Source organism: Megascapheus bottae, chromosome 4 (assembly GCF_031878675.1).
Source record: "Megascapheus bottae isolate mThoBot1 chromosome 4, mThoBot2.hap1, whole genome shotgun sequence".
Taxonomy (NCBI): Eukaryota; Metazoa; Chordata; class Mammalia; order Rodentia; family Geomyidae; genus Megascapheus; species Megascapheus bottae.
The window spans coordinates 70447217-70470566 of NC_143512.1; positions in this window are offsets into that span (position 1 = coordinate 70447217).

Below are 23350 nucleotides of genomic sequence, written 5' to 3' on the forward strand. Positions count from 1 at the left end.
ACATCTATAATGCCAACTCACTACTTGTGGATATAATTAATTCTCCTCTAAACTGTCTTGTGTCATCTGAATTTTAAGTGTAAATCTACCTTTGTACATTTGGTACCTAGTTACTTATTTTTCTTCTCTTCCTGTATATCAAGAAAAACTTCAGATGTTCTTCCTTATACTTATTGTTTCTATTAATGTACATACATATGTTTACACTTTGATTAGAAAGTCAGATTAAGATTCAGATTAAGAGATTCAGTAAATTCACTGCAGGTGGCTCACAACTGTTGTCTTGGCTACTCAGGAGGCTCAGATCTGAGGATGACAGTTCAAAGCCAGCCCAGGCATGAAAGTATGTGAGATTCTTATCTCCAATAACCTTGTCAGAAAAAGCCTGAAGTTGTGCTGTGACTCAAGTATTACAGAAGTAGCCTTCAGTAGAAGCTCAGGAATAGCATCCAGCATCTGAGTTCAAGATCCAGGATCAGAAAAAAAGAAAAAATTCAGTGCATAAATAATGTTTACACATTTGTTTGCAAACTTAAACAAATCTCTTGTGCTTTGTGTCAGACATGAATTTAGTGTAAATTAACTGAAAAATCAGGACTAAAACCCGAACATGAAATATGAATAGTAAAGAGAACTGTTAATTGTCCTTTATCTCTTTATGCTCAATGTAAAGCTAATGTCATGTATAAGAGACACATTTTTGTTTTTATAAAGCTGCACACACTAGCTAAGCTCTGTGAAAAGTGGAAGAGAAAAAACTTAGTTTGCTGTCCTATTCCAATGGAGTGAAGTAGCAAACCAGCAACACTGTTTGGGAGTTTCATAGCATTCTAAATCCTGCATCTGCACACTTTCCTTCACTTCTGACTTTACCACCTCATATTCATCAATTTCCTAGCTGTACACAACTTCTTCAAAAAGATTTAACTCCAACCAATAGAACAGGCTGGGTTTTGAGTGCAAAGAAACATTATTTTTGCTTTTTTTTTTAATAAAACGAAACAAGTTAACTTTCCATTTGTATCAGGCTGGCACCTAAGTCTATCTTCTGCACTTTCTGTACTGCACTACAGGCATGAGGGGATGTTGCAAGATGAATGTCCCAGCTTCCAGATTAGTGGAAGTGTTACAGCATCTCATGTTGAAGCCTTTCTCTTCCAAAGTTGAAAAGTTAACAAAAACTAAACTTGTGAGGTTAGAAAGACAAAATTTATGCTGGAGATTAAGATTAGCAATTGTCAGTGATGCTCTTTGCATTCCCTTTCCTTCCTTACTGGAAATATTAGAAAGGATGTTTGGAGAAACAATTATATCTCTGTGTTTAAGAACTTTGACACCAGTCTCAATCCCAGTTAGCCCTCTAACTGTTGTGTGATTGTTTAATAATGTATGCAAAGGTCTACATTAAGCATTCCTCTTTTCCAAAGACATTTCAGTCTCCACTCCCATCTGCTAGTGCATATAATAAAAGTAAGAAATATTCACACAGAGTCCTGGAGTAGTGTATATTTTCTCTATAATAAACTAGCAATATTCAAGTACTTTGTGATCCAAGCAATACTAAAAATCAATTAAACTTTCAAAGTTTGAATTAGCCATTCACATTACTATAATTATCCCAGAACCTGCTTTAGGCATATATACTAATAAACTTAACTGACAAAAATTCCCAATTCTTTCACCTTTGTCCAACACATATGTTCATATTTCTTTTTCAAAAGAGATGAAAACAGCTGTTTAAAACCTACCATAATTTTCTGTATGGATGGAAACTCTTCCTAGGTTATATTTTAATGTTCTAGGTCACATTAATTTTGAATCTGAAAGTTTGAGGGATGGTGAAGTTTGAAGGAATCTATCCTCAAAAGCATCTGCAGAGATTACTTCCAGTCAGCTATTATCCACTGTTAAGGAAAGAATCAATTGTCTCACACACACAGAAATTTTCTTTACTGATAAAAAAAATCTCGTTGGAGATTTTAAGAGTCCAAGGTTCTATAGATAGATAGATAGATAGATAGATAGATAGATAGATAGATAGATAGATAGATGGATAGATATGACCTAATATTGCTCCATTCTGTGTAGGTAGTATATATAAAATGAAAGGAAAGTTATATGGAAAGACATAGTCATAGTTAAGAAGATAGAAAAAAGTGGGGGGGGGGAAGCTTGATGGATCAAAGAGAATGCAATGAGGTTGACTGTTTCAGAGAGACAAAGTTAAGAACTTTTGGTCAATTGTCCATTTTTTCTTTGGAAAGTTTCCCAGGACTCGATGATATTCCAGATTATACCATTCTCTGAAAGCTCTTTAATTCTCTGTCACTTTCCAAAATTAAAACATGTAGAATTGACTTCGTATACTAAAAATTGCGTGGGAGACAAAAAATACCATTTACAGTGACATTAAAATCAACATATTGTAACTTAGAGAGGAATTCATTCACATTTTCTAAAAAGAATTATTGAATTTATGATGAGAATGATTATCTCAGAAAAAATGCCAGAACAATTATATTTTTAAAATCACAAACTAAAATATAAAATAGTACATGTTAGAATTTATTCTAGTTAGTACTAAAAGTGATGGAAGTTATATTTCTGTATCCAAAACACAGAAATGACTCACATTTAGCATATTTATCATAGAATTTGCTCCATTCCTACAAAACTGGCAGTATTTTTCTTTAACCACAGAAATGTTTGTTTTGAAACTTCAGAACTAAAATTTATATATGGTATCATAAGGTTGTGATTTAGATTATCTGTGTGTAGGAGTTACATTTTCAAAATTATTGTAACATTTGAGTAAATGCATATATATGTATATATTTATTCATAAGTGCTGGATGATATTGAAGACTAAAAAAATTTTCTGCACCTTCTTATCAACCGCCCTTCCATATTAGCAATAATATTTTATCACTATCATGTAGAATCATCAGTTATGAGACTACTGAGTTTTTGTTATAAAAATAAATATGAGCAACAATGACAGAGACTGGAAATGAATTCATAAAATGCATCTCTAAATACCATTAAGGATGTAACTGATATTGTCCTACTCCTTTGGTAATCTTTGTCATTTTGGGAAAAAAAGAAAGATTGTAATGTTTACTGGACCACAAACTATGTTTGGTATAAAATTAGATATACATTTGCATAAAATGTACAAAATATATTGAAATTTATATCTTACTGGGAACGGCAAGAAATTTATCAGGTAAATATGGTTTGCTTTTAAGTAAATAAGATGACAAAAATAATTGAGAGTAGATATAGTAAGTTGTATTTGATAGTAAATAAGCAATTATTTTATTCTACTTCTTTTCCAGTTACAACAAATTAGGTTCCTTGAAACATAAATGTATGTAATTGTTCATAGTCACATTTTTATATGTATACATTAATATCACATATGTATATCTATGTAATTGCAACCATTTTAGAGGGGATTTTGAATTCTCATAATAAATATTTTATATGCTGTTATAACTAGTCATTTTCTCCTTAAGCATTCTTCATTTCAACTTTTCCCCAGTTTATTCTCTATATTAATTGATCATAATTGATTGATGCTGACTAGTTTAGAGGAAGTGATTTAACTGTGAATGCCAAGGGACATTTAACTTTATTGAAAAGAACAGCATAGGGGGAATGATGGAAATCAATGGATATGAGTAAATGTGCTCATTCGCAAGAAAAATATGTCAGACACAGTATACTTCCTTATGTGGAATAAAAGTTGATTGAGATTAAGTTGACATAATTAAATACAAGTTTTCCTTTCATTCTGGAAACACAAAAATTAGAACATGAAGATTTATGAACTTTAGTAAGACATGAATACATTCATAGATTATTAATGAAAACCAAAAAAAAATAAAAAAGCAATTTCATCATATTTTAAAACCATTTCAGTAATATATAATATGGAGACAAATAATATTTATTGCTTTACTATTATAGCTTACATTATACTTGAAATACATGTATAATAAGAAATCTTTGTTTATTATCTTTAAGAAGTTGTACAAAGGAGTTGCCATTTAAGAAAATAATTATTGTGATCACCTTCTAGGACTATCCTAGACATACGCTGATGATTACAAGTGATAGGAACTATTGATCGTATGTCTCTTTGTATCTGGGTTACTTCACTTAATATGATTTTTCCAAGTCTTCTATATACTTACAAATGTGTGATCTTATTCTCTGATGGCATCATAGAATTCCATTGTGTATATATACCACATTTTCATGATATTTAATGAGAGGTGTCTGAGTTGGTTCCTTATCTTAGCTATGATAAATAATGGTGCAATGAGTATGGTTGTGCTAGATTTAGTACAGCCTTATTTGTGGTCAGTTGTGTAAATGCCCAGAAGAGGAAATGCTGGGTCATAGTGAGCTCTATGATTAGTCTTCTTTTTTTCTCTACTGCCCTTGGAATTTCTCAAGTCTGGAGCTCTACCACTTGTGCCACAACTCCACTTCTGACATTTTCTGTGTATTTGTTGCCTAGGAGTTGAACCCAGGGTTCCATGCATGCAAGGCAAGCAGTCTACGACCTGACCACACTCCAGTATGTTTAGTCTTTTCAGGAACCTTGCCGCTTTCCAGAGTGGTTTAAAAAGTTTATACTCTTATTTCTTTTATGGCCAGAGATGTCGAGCATTTCTTCATGTGTCTATAGAACATTCTTATTTCTTCTTCAGAGAAGAATCTCTTTAAGTATTTGGCCCATCTTTTAATGGGATGGTTGTTTCTTTGGAGATTAGTTTGGGAGTGATTCAATTTTTTGAGCTGTTAATATATTTTAGATATGAGGCCTTTGTCTGTTGTATGGCTAGTGCAGATCTTCTCCCTCTCTGTAGGCTTTCTAGTTAATTTGCTAGCTATGTCCTTTGCCATACAAAAGCTCTGCAGTTTAATGCAGTCTCACTTATCCAGACTTTCTCTGATTTGTTGTGTTTCTTGGTCCTTATTAAGAAAGTTTCAACTTGTTCCAAGGAGACCTAGTGTATCTCTAAGATTCCACCTCACTCCAGTTAGAATGATAATTATCAAGAAATCTAATAACAACAGATGCTGGAGGGGATGTGGCCAGGAGGGATCACTACTACACTGCTGGTGGGAGTGCAAACTCATTCAACCACTATGGAAAGCAGTATGGCAGTTCCTCAAAAGACTAAACATAGAACTCCCCAATGACCCAGCAATTCCACTACTTGGCATTTATCCAATCGTCCAGAAACAAGGACATACTAAATCCACTACCACAACAATGTTCATTGCAGTACTATTTACCATAGCAAAGATATGGAACCAACCTAGATGCCCCTCAGTTGATGAGTGGATCAACAAGATGTGGTATTTATACACAATAGAATTCTATGCTGCTGTCAGAAAGAATGACATTGCCCCATTTGTAAGGAAATGGAAAGACTTAGAAAAAATCATATTAAGCGAAATTAGCCAGACTCAAAGGAACATGGGCTCACTGGTTTCCCTCATTTGTCATAATCAGTAGAAACCTTGGGCTCTCCCAGCAGAGATTTACAATAGAACAAAACCTAGAAACATAGGGCCATTTAGTATGACACTAAATGAAAGGACCTCCAGGATATAAAAACAAAAGACATATAGTGAGTGATTGTTGTCCTTAATGTACTATGTTATCTCTCATCTCTTTTGCTGTCCCTTGGTTATCTCATATTGTTACAGTATTTCACCTTGTTATCTGATATATTGTATTTATTTGTATTTGGGTATCTAAAATCGGATAGGAAACAGATGAAAACAAGATGAGGGGTGGGGGTGGGGGGAAGGAATTGGGGACCAAGACATGAGAAAGAGTATCAATGTTTGTGAAGTAATGCACCTTCCATGTGGTGAATATAATGTAACCCTTTTATTAGCTACAATAAAAATATATGAAAAAAATATTTATACTCCCATCAATAGCTATGTACATACGATATGACTATATGAAATGATGCTAATCTAAATGAATTCCAAGATATGCAAACCAGAAGTTTTTCTTTGTTGTTGCTGTATTTTTTCATATATTTCATTGTAATTAATAGAAGGGTTACATTATATTCATCAGACAGAAGGTACATTACTTCACAAATATTGATACCCTTTCTCATGTCATGGATGTTGTTTAATGTAGTTTGTGAACTTATTTCTTTTTTCTTTCGCTTCTCTCTCTTTAGTTTATCCCCTTTTGTCTCTTTTTTAATATGGTTCCCTGTGTCTTTTATGTGTATTTATCTGACTTGGGGAAAGGAAGAGGAACAAAAAAATGATGAGACAAAAAGGGTGAACCAATCCAATGATAATATTCACAAGACATTATTTCATAGATGGACTTTGCTACTTTGGTGATGTGTGATTCAGTGGGGAGGAAAAATAGGAGAAAATGAGGGAGGGGATAACAACATTGGACACAAAATGTGCTCATTACTCTACTTATGTAATTGTAACCCCTATCTACATCACCTTAAAATTAAATTAAAAATATTAAATGAATAAAAATATTATTCAACATATTGCATTGTCATCCTTTCAAACAATATATTTCATTGCATTGCAATCACTTGTATTGCATTGCAATTAATATATTTCATTGCATCATTGTAATGCTTTAAACTATTCACATAATCTTAATTTGTTTGTCAATTGAGAACCACCTCATAATTATTTATATACATTAAGATACAGAGAATATAAAATAAAGAGCCAAAATGTGGCAATGTAAATATACCAGTTCAGATTGTATTAGTAGGTTGTTTTGGTGGTACTGAGTATCCTTGCACATTATATTCCTTTTTAGCCTTTAAAATACAATATGCTTCTGATAATTGAACTAGAGAGTTGACAATTAAAAAGGATATACCAAGCACAAAATCCCAGATGAAAATATTGGCATAACACTGAAATTAAGCTGGGCTCGAGTGGCTCACATTTTAATGTTACCTACTCAGGAGGATGCTATCTAAGAATTGTTGTTTGAAACAAGCACAGACACGAAAAGTTATAAATCTTCTATCTTCCATTAACTACCAAAAATAAAAAGAAGAAGTGAAGTTATGTTCTTGAGCAGGAGATGACTCTGGGCTTGATTTAAGTAAGTAGTATGTTACAAAATAAATCAGTACATAATTCAATAAGCAAATTAAAAGTAATTTTAATTGAACAATGTAGGCATAACAATTAAAATTGAATATATATATATGTGTTTTATATCTAAGATGATGTATAGTATCTAAGTTTTGGAATCACATTTAACATTCTTTAAAGTAATTTCAATGAAAATTTAGTGTATCAAATATATGCGGAAAAGTAATAATATCTGAATGTGGGATATATTATTTTTATTGTTTTATTTTTTTACTATTTAATTTAATTATTTTTTTAAATTGTAGGAGTGATGTTGCCACCTCCCTAAAGCCCCACAAATCCTCTTAGAATTAATTACTTACGAAGCAAATCACAAGTTACTAAACTTTGATTTTTACAAATTGATAACTCTTGATTTCATAATGATGAGGAAGAAGGTTAATGTGAAGTTTCTATTTACTTATTACTTATTCCCACAACTTCAACTATTATTTTTATATTATGTAATATTTTATTATTTATATTTTATTTTCTATCTTTCTATATTTTGCATTATATAGATATTGACATTCTGTTTTATATTGATATCTCTTGTTTTGTACCATATATTTTCTGCCTCCAATGACACATCAATTTTCTCTGTGAAAGGACAATACCCACTCATAAAAATGTTGTGGGAAGCCGTAAGAACAGTCACTATTACTTTTAAAAATTTTACGTACAAATGGAAAATCGAATAGTACACTGTCATGCAAGGGTTTCATATACTGGAATCTGTGGTTCAAAAAATCCCACAAACACTCCCATTAATCTTAAATAAGGAATAAATTGCAAGTAGAGGCATTAAGATGGACAGCCTTGGCAGCTCTGCATTCATGAGCAATCCTGGTTTATTCCCAGCATCATCGTTCACTGGAACCTGTCACTGTGGTGTTTTGATGAAGGTTGTCTGGATGTGATTGGTGGCTTTCATTTTTTAGATGTTAGAAACAGTCCAAGAAACAAAATAATATATCAAATGATGCAGGAGAAAATGAATTCTGGAACTTTATGAGTAGTATTTTGAATGATGAAAACAAACTTGCAGGAAAACCAAATTATGCTAGCAAATATATAGATGGCTTATTTAAAAAAAAGTAAATCTCAAATACAAAGTGAGATTTAGTAGCATAAAGCTGTACCTACGCATGCATACATTTGGTAAATTAATGTTATTTTATTAACTTGTCTTGTAAAGTAGTATCTTATTTACCAAGATATTCTCTTCTGTCCTCTGTAACCACTAAGCAACATTTTAGAAAACAGAAAGCAATGCTAAATACTGTCTAACATGACATAATGATTAATTAGCCTCTTGATTTACAATTGTCTTCATTTATATTAAAACTCTAGGGATTTGAATTAAAGTTATAAATTTTGGTCCTTGGTGTAAATTAGATCAAGAATAAAAGTGTTTCAATAAGTCTATTTTGAAATAGGCCCTTAGAATATTTATTTTGCCAGTCATGGGGCTTGAACTCAGGGCCTAAGCATTGTCCTTGCACTTTTCTCAAGGCTAATACTCTACCACTTGAGCCATAGCACCACTTCCAGTTTTTTTCTATGTATGTGGTAATGAGAAATTAAACCGGGGCCTTCATGCATGCTAGGCAAGCACTCTACTACTAGGCCAAATTCTCTGCCCCAGGCCCCTATAATATTTTTATGTCGTTTTTTTTCTTTGATGAAATAATAAGATCCTTAGTTTCACCTTCTTTGTGTAACTCTAGAATAGAAATAATCTCAAAAATTCTATGCCTCCACTGTTTTCTAAATGTAAGAATAAATGAATAATGAATAACTAAATGTCTGCCATGATAACATAGTTTGGAAAGCAATCACAAAGAAAAATATTATCATTTACACAGAAATGGGTGGACCTAGAATCAATAATGTTAAGTGAATTAATCATGTCTCAGAAAGACACATGGTGCATGCTTTTACTCAGATGAGAAAACTACATCTAAAACTACAACTAAAATGAAACTGTGTATGACAACATATATAAAGCTCCATGCATATATATACAAACAAGCTTGAAGAGGGAGAGAAAGGCATAATTCATCTGAAATATTAAAGTAGAGTTTACTAAAATGAATTCCAGGAAGTAGAACCATGTTTTGTAAAGTGGTTAAAGGGAAGTAACAGAACAAAGGGAGGAAAAGTGAGCAAATGTAATCAATCATATCTTCATTTTACATTATGTAAAAAAATGAACTATGAAACTCATGGCTGGGAACAGAAAGAGGAAAAATAGGAGGGAATGAAGAATAGGTGGCATTGACTGAGAAGCCTTTAACTTATAACTGGACATATGGAATTGTAATCTCTTTGTACATTTGCCAAATAATAACCAACAAATAAAACAGCAGAAGAAAACTCTGTTTGGGCAATATCAGAAAAATATGTAATAATGAAAAGCATTTCATTAGTATTTAATTTAAACTTTTTTTGCCAGTCCTGGGCTTGAGCTCAGGGCCTGAGCACTGTCCTTGGATTTTTCTCAAGGCTAGAGCTCTACCACTTGAGCCTCAGCACTACTTTTGGCTTTTTTCTATATATGTGGTGCCGAGGAATTGAACCTAGGTCTTCGTGCGTGCTAGTCAAGCACTGTACCACTAGGCCAAACTCCCAGACCTTACTTTCAACTTTTTCCATGCAAAATATTATTATCTTCACAGTCCCAAACAGTTTTAGAAGCTTACATATAGAAAAAGCAATGCCTTTCCATAATTATCTAATACCTGGTGTATTACTTCATAACTAATAATAAATAAATTGCTTTAAAAATTAATTAAAATGCTTATAGTAATAATGTTTCATATTCTTTTAAATAACTTTACTATTTTATTACTTTATTATTAACTAATTTAATATTTTCTCACAGGTAACTATATTTGAATCTTTGCTATATCAATGGATATATTGTCATGTGTCCACAAATATCATGTAATGATTTTAAAATTTTTATTACAACCATTTATTTTACTAACTATAATCTATTATATGCCTGTATATAAATAGATAGTAAATATTGTATCTATTCATATATGGCCTATTAAGAAAATGATGGGAAACATCCTAATATAAGATTTGAAACCTTGAAATACTAGTAGAAAATATAGGGAGTAATCTTCAAGTGGTCATCACAGGTAATAAATTCCTGCATAGGATTCCAAGTGCATAAGTAATAAGAGTAATATTGGTAAATTAAATTGTACCAAATTAAAAGCTTTTAAAAATAATCAAGAGCAAGAAGAGAGAATATAGAAAGGGAGAAAATGTTTGGTAGAAATAAATCCAGCAACAAATTAAGAGGTAGAATACACAAATCTCACAAAATTTAACAGCACAATGGAAGTAACCAAATCAACAAGTGGATAGTGAAATTTAAACATAAAGATTTCAAAGAAAGAACTGATATATATATATATGTATGTATGAAAACTGCTCTCTTCTTAACCATTAATGAAATTCACATCAAGATGACATTGAGATTCTGTCTCACAACAGCCATGATGACCAGCATCCATTAAACAATAAAAACAATGCTAGTGAAGATGTGGGGAAAAAAAATAGTGTTTATATACTTCTCGTAGAAAGGAAATTAGTGCAGCCATTGAAATTTTTGAGAACTTAAAATTTGAACCTCCATCACATCTGTCCATGTGTCTTTTGTACTTACTTCTGAAAGAGTCAAGTCAGTTTGACACAGAGATAACCAGAATGCCCAAGTTTATCATAGCACTATTTGTAATTGCTACATTATATATTCAGTCTAGGTTCCCAGCCGGGTATCAATGCATAAAGAAAGTGCGGAATATGTACAATGATATTTTGCTTCACCATTAAGAAAAATGAAATATGATTTTGCAGGAAAAATGATTGAACAGAACATCATTTTATTAAGAGACAAAACAGTGCTATGCAAAGTAGAGCAGCATTCATTTCCCTCATTGTGACAACTAATAAAATAATTTAAAACAATATAGTTACAAGTCCATGAAAAAACAGTTGAGCTACTGGAGAGGCAGAAGAAGAAAAAATGATGAGAGATAAAGATTATTAAAGGGTGTGAGTATGGTTCAACTATATGTACTTATGAAAATATTAAAACATTGATGCTGTTCAATTAGAATGAACTAAAAAGTAAACAAATGAAACTGAATGTTTGAAACAGTAACATTAAGTCCATGTCTTTGAAGACCACCCACTTGCACTAGCAAACAAAACTTTCCGGAATAAATCAAGAATAATGAACTGGATAAGGAGAGCTGCAGTGTGAAACATGCATCTAACTACTAAGAAAGCCTGGTCAATTTAACCAAATCGCTTACAAACTTTATATGTTGGCTCATCTCACTCAGCTCTCTTAACACCTGTCTATTTATTATGTATAATGACTCAATTCTTCCAATTGTTAATACCTAGATAAACTAGCACATTTTAAAGAACGATATATTTTCTTGTGGAAACTCCATGGCCTACAGAGAATATGATGGGCATCGTGATTGTTTACTAAGGAATTCAAAGGATTGAATACCACAGCCCTAAGTAGCTAGGTATTTAGCCCAACAATACATTAGTACTTGTGTGTATGCTTTCCTGAGTGAACAAATCTTTCCACCTGCCTGTTTAAAAGTAACCACTTGAGTTTGACACCAAGACATTTTCTCACAAACTTTAAACAATAAAGTCTCATTGTGACTGATGTAACTCATGATCCATTTAAAAACAAATGTCAAGAATATGCATGAATTACAGAATTCAAAATTCCTTGTCATGGTTTTATATCAGCCCAATGAAACAAACCAGGAAACAGATTTAAAAGAACTTCTATCATATTTTAAAACGAGTTATGTGAAACAAATTTAAATGACCTAAGTTTCAGTTCCAAGTTAATTCAAGGCAAATACTCTTTCTCTATATGTTTTTCAATTTTATAAAGGGAAGATATATGCTTAATGATTACTGGCAGCTATATAAATCTTTGGGGGATATTTTAATACTGTAGTAGGTTTTTTCTGGAAAATGACCAATTTGAGTCTCACTTCTGACATGTTCCATGTAGCATCTGGGGTAGCTAGCCAATTCTATTGACCATATTTCTTCAAATCAAAAAGCAAATGTCATTTTCACCTTACTATAATATTTGGACATTTTAAGGCAATTTTCTTGCTACCTTAATAATGACATTCATGCAATATGTATGTAATTGTACTAAATATGTAGGAAATTAGACTCCATTATTTATTCATTTAAACAACATAACATTTTATTTCTCAATAAGGTCCAATTGTATTAAAAAAAAGTAACAAGTCTCAATGAAGTTGCATATTCAGGGAATAAAACTGCTGGAATTTATTATATTTCCTAGTTTAGAAAATTAGCTTACAATAAGGATTACCTGGAAAGATTATTAATAATAGAGATTCCCCAGAAACCATCCAGATTTAATGAGGCTGGAACTCTATGGAGAAGGCCTGGGGATTCTGTTTTTAATAAGTCTCTGATGATTAGTATAGTCAGATGAAGTTCACTTTGGGTGTTCCTCATGACAGTAAGTGTTAGGATTCTGTCAAGCTAAGATGTTTAGTTTTCACAGTAGATGAATTAGTGAAATACTATTTGCTCTAAATGATTGAGCAAACATATACAACAGAAAGAAAATTCTGACAGCAAGGTGAAAAGTGATGGCTGTTACTGAAGCAAAAAAATTACAAATTCGTTCATGACCTAGTGAGGCAAAACTCTATCAACACAGGACCTGTGGAGCATTTTTATGAAGAGATGGTTTTGAAAGCCACAAGAAAATACCATGAACTTAACTGGCTGATTTATCAGATGGCATCAGCAATGGACTATATCAGGTTGTTAGAAATGTCACAACCTACAATAGAGTTCAAAGCAAATCTTTGTTTCTCAGGATTATGAATGCTACAAATCCATGATCAATGCTTTATACCCTTCAATTTTCCCCAAAGTCTCTTTCCTTGTTTTGTGTGTCTAATTCTATTGTCTCTTCAATGTGCAAAATTTCTCCCATAATGACAGCAATCATATTGGATTATGCCACACATTAAGGAATTCAAGATTTGTTTAAATTTAAAATGTCTTCTTTCTTTTTTTCTTTTTTCTTGGTCGTGGAGCTCGACCTCTGGGCCTGGGCTCTGTTCCTGATCTCTTCATCTCAAGGTAAGCTCTACACCATTTGAGGCCCAATGCTACTTCTGGTTTTCTAGTGCCTGATTAAAGTCTCACTGACTTTCCTGTCCTAGATGGCTTTGAACTGCAATACTGAGATCTCAGCCTCCTGAGCAGCTAGGATTACAGGCACCCAACTTTAATTTTCATTTTAAATGTTTCTTCCACAGTGGCATTTTGACATAAGAGTCCTGCCACTTTCAACAAAACAATTAGGATTAGGAGGAATATAGAAATACACTGTGGTCATGAAATGTATGAGGCTCCAAATATGTCATAAACGATGTCTTTAGCAGGTATAGAAGTGTCAGTGCTATTTTCAGGAATCAGGAATATGTAAAGGGACAAACAAGTGAAGCGGTCCATTTGAACAAATGACATCCAAATGTAGGCATACGGGAGAGGTTTGCAAGTCATGTAGCAGATCATTGCTACAAGCAGAAAGAGCCTCTGACCAAGGAATGTGGAGCTCATAGTTGTGAACACATCCATCCTAGAGGTTGAGAGTGGGAGGATTACATCTGAAACATGTCCAGGAAGAGATGTTTACAAGACTCATTCTCAAGGGAAGTTAAACTTAAGTCATATCAGTAGAAGCAAGACAGGATCTCAAATATAATCAGCAAAAAACAAGGTTGGAAACATGATATAGGGGTAAAAATGAAGAAAGGAAGGAAGGAGAGAAGGAAGGAAGGAAGGAAGGAAGCAGGAGGGAGGGAAGGAAGGAAGGAAAGAAGGAGGGAAAGAAAGAAGAAAGTAAGAAAACAAAGTACATGAAAAATATAAAAAAGGAAAAAATGAGAGCAAATGTATATGAAATTACGGAAACTTAAATAAATATTTCTCATATTTACATTTTGCAATGTTTTAAAGAACTATCTGCTTGGGACCAGGAAATTGGTAGAGTGTTTGTCTAGAATGCACGAAGACCCAGGTTCGATTCTTTGGTACCACATACAAAGAAAAAAAGCAGGAAGTGGTGCTGTAGAGGTAGAGGTCTAGGCCTATGAAAGCACAAGAAGGGCCCAGGAGTTTGGCCTACTGGTAGAGTGCTTGCCTAGCATGCACGAAGACCCGGGTTCAATTCCTCGGTACCACATACATAGAAAAAAGCCAGAAATGGTGCTGAGGCTCAAGTGGTAGAGCTCTAACCTTGAGAAAGGCCAAGGACAGTGCTCAGGCCCTGAGCTCAAGCCCATGACTGGCAAAAAAAAAGCACAAGAACAGTGCTCAGGCCCTGAGTACAAGGAACGGAACAGGCAAAAATAATAATTTCTTGTTTGTGCTAGATTTAATTTTGAAATATATTGTTAACACAAATTAATTGTACAAATATTTTTTTCACTATAGTATTTATGCATGTACATATAATTCACTTTAGTCCATTTCCTTCTGGTTATCTTACTTTTTATATCTAGTTCCCTTTTCTTCCTTCCTCTTTAGGACATTCTAGTGAGTTTCATTGCTGTATGTTTATAAGCTCTGCTCCTCTCAGCAGGCTGTAGTGTTGGGGGGGGGGTTCACTTTGTAGTATGGGATTGTGATCATAGTGGCCAGAGGCCTGCCATGGGAGTTTGGGCTTCTGCCATATACAACGATTTTGTTCACAGCCGGGCAGAATCCTGCAATAACTCACAATGCCTGTGTCATGGAAGATGAGCTGCCAGACTTTCATGTGCTCCAGAGAATGGTCAGTAAGGACAGAGAACCCTTTTGGCTCAATTTGTGCTTCCTAATAATAATCAACAATGAAGAGCAGCAAAATCTGAGTCAGGTCACCCTTCAATACTGAAATAGTGACAATGCACCAACAATTGTAAACTGAAAGGAAACCTGGCAGAACGATGAAACCTGGTACTGAAATAACAGGAGTGTTCCTAGGAAAAGAGAAATTGAGGAGCTTGCTTGGCATAGATGGAGATAGACACTATTAATGACAGGTTACAAGCACCATGAAAAAGATCCAATTCTTCAAGATCCTAATGTTTTGAGACATTTGAAGACACAAAAAGACAGAAAGGACACGATCTCACTCATAGATGACATATAATGAAGTATGTCATGAGCACTGGGGAGGTGGGAGAGTGTTAAAGTGTCAAGCCATGGGTGATAAACTACAATCTGTAAAAGTTAGAAGTTTGGTCTGTTGTTTCCCTCTAAGGTGAATGTTATGTATTTGAAAAAAATATATTAGAAGAAAGGATTTTGAATATTTTTACCATGCTTAAATGCTAATATCAGTTACAGAGGTATATTTAACTTAATGTTTGTTAACATAAATTGAAATAGCACTTGTTTTTCTTAAGTAGGTATGTGTAGGTTAAATATATGTTTAATAAAAGTAAATATATGCATAGTAGTATTAAATACATACTCTTCACCCCAAAAATATTTTACAAGAATTATTTATTTTGCCTTTTATTAAATTCAACAACAACCAGGGTTTTTATCTGTAGTTTGAATTATGCAAGTATATTAAACCATTCTATGTAAGAGACTTTGCATTAATTGAAGACATCATATTTGACAATGGATATTATCTTCAAATGGGAAAAGACTGCTGCATTTAAAAGCAGAAATAAACAAATTATGAGAGAAAAACATCTTTCCATGGGAGTTCTCCTTTGAGAAGATCATGAAAGTAATCTTAACAAAGAATACATGATTATACTTCAGATTGTTACATAAGAAAGCAAAATAAAATCCAGTTAGATATTTTAAAACTAAGTTAGTTTGAAAACATCTGTATGGAGTACAATGCTTATTGTTTTTATTTCAATTTGAAGCTCTTTAAATAAAACTTTGATAACCCACTTTTTTGTCTGTTTATATAATAACATAATGTTAAAGCTTATTGTTTTGAAAGAATAACTGCTCCTATCAGAAGTAATGCTCCAAAAATTGAATTAATATATACTCAATTGATGGCTTTGAAGTAAAATCCATTTAATGTGCTTCAAATTTAAATATCTTTCTTAGTAAGTGGATTACATACCTCATCACTTAGAGCCCAAACATCAATTCTGCTTTCATCTTTGAACAGCAATGTCACTTATGACATATAAGCAAGCTTGCATTTTGTTAGTAAGTTGGATGAGAGTCATCTATATTTACTGTCAAAGCAGCAGCAGAGCTACTGCATCTGTGGAAATAAATTCATTTCCAGTCCAAAACTATAAATCTCTTAAAAACTGGCTTTTACTGAGAAAATATTAAAATGGACCCTGCTTGCTACAGTTATATTAATTATGGGAATAGTATCAGTCAGTCCAACTTTCTATGATAAAGTAGTAACTTGGAACAGGTCACAAAAGTTTCAACTGAAGATATAGCTGTAGCTGAGATTGATGGTATGATAGGAAAGATATAGGAGAAGAAAAGGGTGATATTAAATATTAATCTGGGAATATTTTTGAATGACAATGAGAGATCAATTTTAATACTATGTACATATGTATGGGGATACCTATATATGTGCGTGCACATGTGTATTCAACACCGAAAGCAAGATACCAAAGTAGCATGTAGGTAAACTCATAGATACATATCATATATTCTAGTAGAAATACCCAGGAACATTGTAACCAAAGAGTAGACATGTGCAAATGACATTGATAAGAGAACCTTAATATTTTGATTGAAGCCATTCTAGCAGTATGTCTGCAGATTCAATGACCTAGTCAAAGTGTATGTAAATATTATCTTTTGGGTGTTAATTGAAATGTAATTTAAAACCTTTCAAGGAAAGGCAATAGTATATGCAGGATAGAATTACAATGGTACAACTACTTTGAACAACTAACATACAATTTATCAAAACGAAAGACCAGAAATCTGGAAATTGTGGTGTGGAAGTTGGGAAAATGAATGGAGAGAGGAAGGTTGACCATATATTCAAACTATCTGTGTGAAAATAAACTAGAGTAATTGAAGAAAAGAGTGTGGAGGGGGAGAGGAGAGAGAACAGTGAAAGCGGTATGACTGGTCAAGAGTCATTGTACTCACTGTGGACATGTTCAATTAAAACCACTTCATATGATTACTTAAAAATAATTTGAAAAAGGAAAAATTAATTTGGCTGAATGCAAAAATAGCTCAAGTGATGTATATTTACTACATTTTCTTTATTTGGCTAGAAGATCAAACATTCAGCAAATGAAAGTGAATCAAGTAATACAGCATAAAACATTCTACACTTATTCAACTGAATGTGCAGGATTAAATTATTAGTTGATTTATACAGTTAGTATACAAAATTGGGATTACATGTTACCTTTCTCAATATTAAAAAAAAGAATTTGACAATCTGCTTGAGGTCAAGGGGGCTACTGTAAATACTTGAACTAAAAAGAACATTATGAATTATCAGTACAAATAATATGTAAAAATAAGAAAAGCTCAGAGTTGAAGTGATTTATTTCTGGGTTTCTATACCATGCCAAAAGCATATTTGAAGCACAAATAGTGGATAAACATAGTATGGAACTGTGATAATACTGAAATGTATTATGTAAAGCGTGCACTAAAATATACCCTTGGTCTTCAGTGACAAAGATATGAACGAAAATCAGGGCTAGGCGAAAGAGCGTTTTCCTTCAAGGTATTCAGAGTGTAGTGAAGGAAAGAAATCTTTTGTAATTTCAATGCCACATAGGTGCTCCACTGAAGACTCACATAAATAGACTTTAAAAAAACAAGAAACATTAAATTATAGGATAATAAATGCTTTATGAAAACCTATTATCACTCATAAGTGGACAAGAGTTCTCTCAGAATGGACTTCAAGACAGGAAAGAAGGGAAATAATTGAGAAACATCTAGCAAGGAGCAAAGGTTACAGGAGTAGCATTTTGTCAATGGTATGAAGAAGAGAAATGAAGAGTGGCCCATGAACCTGTTTACAAAGTACGTCTACATCAGCAAAAATATTTTTCAGATTCATTTTTATTGTTTTGTCTTGCCAGTCCTTGGGCTTGAATTCAGGACTTGGGCATTATCCTTGAGCTGTTTTTTTCTCAAGGCTAGCATCTACCACTTGAGCCACATTTCTACTTCTGTTTTTTTTTCTGTGTATGTGGTACTGAGAAATTGAACCCAGGACTTCACGGATGCTAGGCACGCACTCTACAACTAGGACACACTCTGGGCCTTATTTTTGAATTTCTTAATGACTCATCTGAGAAATAAGGAAGATCATATTCCTTTTTAATGAAAAATCACTCCAGAACCTCTTACAGTCAGTTGTTCCTCAAATATTATCTTATTTATAAATCCAACTCAGAAGATAGCAATTAAAGTCATATACTATAAATACTACCATTTGAATATAACTTTATTTATTCTACCTACTTGCATAATACAACCTATTCAGTCAAATCTTTAAATGGATTCTTATACAATATAATGATATCTTGAATAATAGATATCACTTGTTTTCCTTACTTGGTTAACTGAATCAATACACATTGTATTAAAATATTTCAGTGGAATGAAATACACATTTTCAATTAAACACTTTGTTCTCTGTAGAAATGGTAAACGGAGAGCTGAATTTTTAAACGTGTGTCTTATTCTACTTCTATATCCAGAAAAGAATACTTTGGAGGTGACCAATGAGAATTTTTCAGTATATAACATTAAATACATGTTGAATAAAAACTTCATTGGGTTTATTGCCCAGTTTTGCTTGTTGACATACATAAAATCTCATGAAGAGACAACCAAATGATTAAATTAATATGATGAACATTTATATAGGAAATATAAAGGTTTGCATCAAATTTGTGCGTATTGGTGTACATGTGAGTATGTTTTCATCCCATACGGGTTGGCATGTGCCCATGCACAGCTAAGCGAATGAAATGAAAAGGCCATAAAACAGTTGCAGGGGGCAGATATGGAAAATTAAGCGATAGGAAACTCAAAGAAGATTTAGCTTCTGCAACACTTCTCATTGATCAGAGATTTTTTTTTGCCTTAACAAAAACACTTAACAACATTTTAAGGGAACAAAGATATCAATTCAAACTAACATTTATGCCATATATAAAGATATTGTCAATATGGCATGTGGGCAATAAATCATGAGTTCCCAATTGTAAACCCTATGAAATACCATGGAAAACACCTCCTAAAAAAACTACAAATTGCACATAGCAATAGCGTTCCATGTCATCAATTATGTGTGTCCCTGTGCATGCACATGTGTGTATCTATGTGTGCATATGATGTTGAGTATATATATACCTTTTAATATATAAAGCAAATATAATTGATGCATTAGAAGTTTCATTTAATTTGTCATTTATTTTAATTACAGCATATTAATAGTATAAAGTAAGAGAAGTTAAAATGACATTCATACATATATACATATAACGTGTTTTTATATTTGTCACAGCTATTTTCCTGTCTTATTGTGTCTCCCCCTTTAGCCATTTCCTTCCTCCTCTTTAATACTCCCTCTTTCATTTTTACCACATTGGATTTTAGGTATAAATATTGTTTGTTTTCCTTGGGATACTAGAAGTTGGGCTGGATTGTGTCACTTATCATGATGATCTCACTCTATTTAACAGAAAATAAGAAGTTTTTTCTAGTATTAATATCTGAGAAAAACTACACTATGGAATATGCCACATTATACATTCATAGAAATTATAGACTAGGGGTCAAGAGTGTGGCCTTGTGGTAGAGTGCTTCGCTAGCATGCATGAAGCCCTGGGTTTTAATTCTTTGGTACCTCAGACACAGAAAAGTCAGTAAGCAGTGGCTCAAGTGGTAGAGCACTAGCCTTGAGGAAAGGCTATATATGTACACATCTATACATATACATATATATATACTCTTCTATCTATAGATAGATAGATGATAGATAGATAAATGATAGATAGATAGATAGATAGATAGATAGATAGATAGATAGATAGATAGATTAGATAGATGGACAGACAGGTCTCAAACTTGGCTACTGGGATTAATTTGTATAGAACAATAGTATACAGCTATCTTTATAATTAGGTTACTGTGATTGTATGTGCTACAGGTTAATTATGGAAGTTCTATTTAAAACTTTTGAGGAAACTTCATCCATATTTCTGCATTGGAAGAGTAATTTCAGCAGCAGCAGTAAATAATTGCTTGTCCTTGCTTGCTTGACAGAATTTTTTTCTAGGCTTTTGTTCAACTGCCATCAGGCTAAATTTTAATACAGTTGGATTTTGTACTTCTCAAAAAGCTAAATAAAATTCTCAATATTTTTATAGTGCTATAGTCTTTTAAATACTAATTATTTGTTTGTTTTCTCTCCGTAGAATTTTAGGACTTAAATCAGAAATAACTAGGGGCCAGGAGTTTGGCCTAGTGGTTAAAGTGCTTGCCTAGCATGCACGAAGACCCGGGTTCGATTCCTTGGTACCACATACATAGAAAAAAGCCGGAAGTGGTGCTGAAGCTCAAGTGGTAGAGCTTTAACCTTGAGAAAGTCCAAGAACAGTGCTCAGGCCCTGAGCTCAAGCCCAGGACTGCCCAAAAAAATCAGGAATAACTAATAATTTAGGTAAATAGATGTGGCTATCATTTGACAATGAGTATCAAAAAACTCATATCCAAACTGTACATCTATATAAAGATGGCAGAAAATGGACATAAAACAATAATAACTATTTCTAAAGTTTGTGTATAAAGTCAATAATTAGACGAGAAAGCAGAAGCCTCATGTTAAGGAATGTTAAAACATCTGTAGTTTACAGGGAGGTTGGAAACATTAGTGAAACTGAAGTCAGAAATACAATCATCAAGTTTCAAGAGCCGAGCCTGAAGAGACAGGAAGCCCATCCCACAATATCTTAACCCAAATTTCTGACATATAATACGCAAAAGGTCAGTGGAAAATGTCCATAAATAGTGTCTCCACATGTTTCTCCCTCCAAATGTCTGCAAAGAACAGTATTTTCTTTTCCTTTCCACTGAAAATCGCCTTACAGTGCCTCTCATCATTAAACTCAGATCTGAAATCTCACAAGCAGCTGATTGTGGAAAAGGTGGTCCTAGCATCATCACTCATGAGTTTCAGATATTATAGAATATAGACATCCCTAGTGAGGCCACACTGAAAACAGATGTGTCACGAATCAACTTCCTGTACAAATATCTATGTGCAGTCATTTCAGACATACTTAGTTTCAAATGCAGTTGCAAAATGCATTATAGATTTATCATACTTGATGAAACTGTTTCACATGCAATCCAGTAGGATTACAGCCTGTGTCATAAAGGACCTGTGATAGGCTGTCTTGTCAGAAATGTTGCCTTGAGACAACAAATGAGAAACAAGCTTAGAAATACTCTGTGCTTAGACTGATGGAGTGACTTCCTTGGTCAAAAGAAACACTGTGAAAAATAAAATATTCAGCAACATTCTGTAATAAAATCCAGCTTTATCAAGGGGAATCTTCCAATGGCTACTGCTTAGTTCTAATTTGTTTTTAATACATTAAAAAAAACTAAAAAGAAAAATAAAATCCAAATGAGCCCAAATATCACAATGTTCTCTGGCGATTATCTAGCCATTTCATAACATATTAATTATGTTGATCTCTTTATAGTGGACCTGGTAATAAGCTTTAATTAGTAAGAATGCATATTATTTTGTAGATGTGAACTTACTATTCTAAGTCACAATGCTTGTAGAAAAGTCACCATTAATTTATTTTCCTAATAATTTCTTCATAATATAGTAAAATTCATACAGATTTATGAATTATTTGTAAATAGACCCTGATAACATGGTCAAATAACAACCTTCCTTTATTTGTTAATTATATTTTATTGTCAAGATAACATACAGAGAGATTACAGTGACATATATAAGGTAATGAGTACATTTCTTTTTTTTTTTTTTAGAGCAAGAATAGTCCTTTATTTATTCTTAATCCCAAACCTACAAGTTGGAGACAGTTGAAAAGGACATATTATCTCTTTTGCACACAGCATAAGAGTACATTTCTTGTCAAACCCTTCTCTGGTTATTCTCCCACTTTCCCTCCCACCAATTTCCCCCTCCCCCCAAGTTGTAAAGACCATTTCCACATATTGTCTGGTGAGAATTGCGTTTGTGTTGCTTTACCCTTTGTACTTTCTCACTCTATTTTGCTATTCCTCTTTTTCCCCAATTCAGATAAATGAATATACAACACACAGGATACCAGAATCAAATGTCATGACAACCAAAGGAGGAAAAAAATGATAGAAAATATAAATGACTTCACAGTTTAGAAAACAACAACAACAACAACAAAAGAAAAATTCTTGTTTCCAATCTTGGAGTTTATTTCAGTTAACCTCATCTTATATGGTAATACATATAACTATTGAGCTATTATCCCAGACATATACCATGGAGCCTATGTTTCTTTGGGTCTGGCTTACTTCACAGAATATAATTTTTTCTGAAGTCCATTTGCTTATGAATGGGGAAATGCCAATCTTTCTGATGGAAGCAAAGAATTGCATTGTGTACATATACCATATTTCTGATGCATTCATCTGCTGAGGGACATCTGCCTTTATGCTATGAAGATTCTTGTATGCCTACGACTTTCTTTGTTTTTGAATTGTGAGTTGTATTATGATATTATGCTGTCACAGATGTGTCAACATACTTCAGCCCACTGGAAAAACTGACATTGAGCTAGATAACTTATTTTGTGAGCATCTCTCACACATTTATACTTCTACAAGAAAAGTAAGTTAGGACTTCGTTTTGTAAATTCTTATATTCTCCTTAAAGAGTGTAAAAACTAATTTAATTTAGAAAAAAATTACATCATAGTTTGAGACATGCCGGGGCCAACCGGCAGCAAACCAGGGTTCGCAGATTGGGATTCCTGAAATAGGGGGCAAGGACTAGGAAAAAATAGAAGAGAGACAAACAGATGGGGTTCAGGAGGGCTACAGCCCAAATCAGGAGCCACAG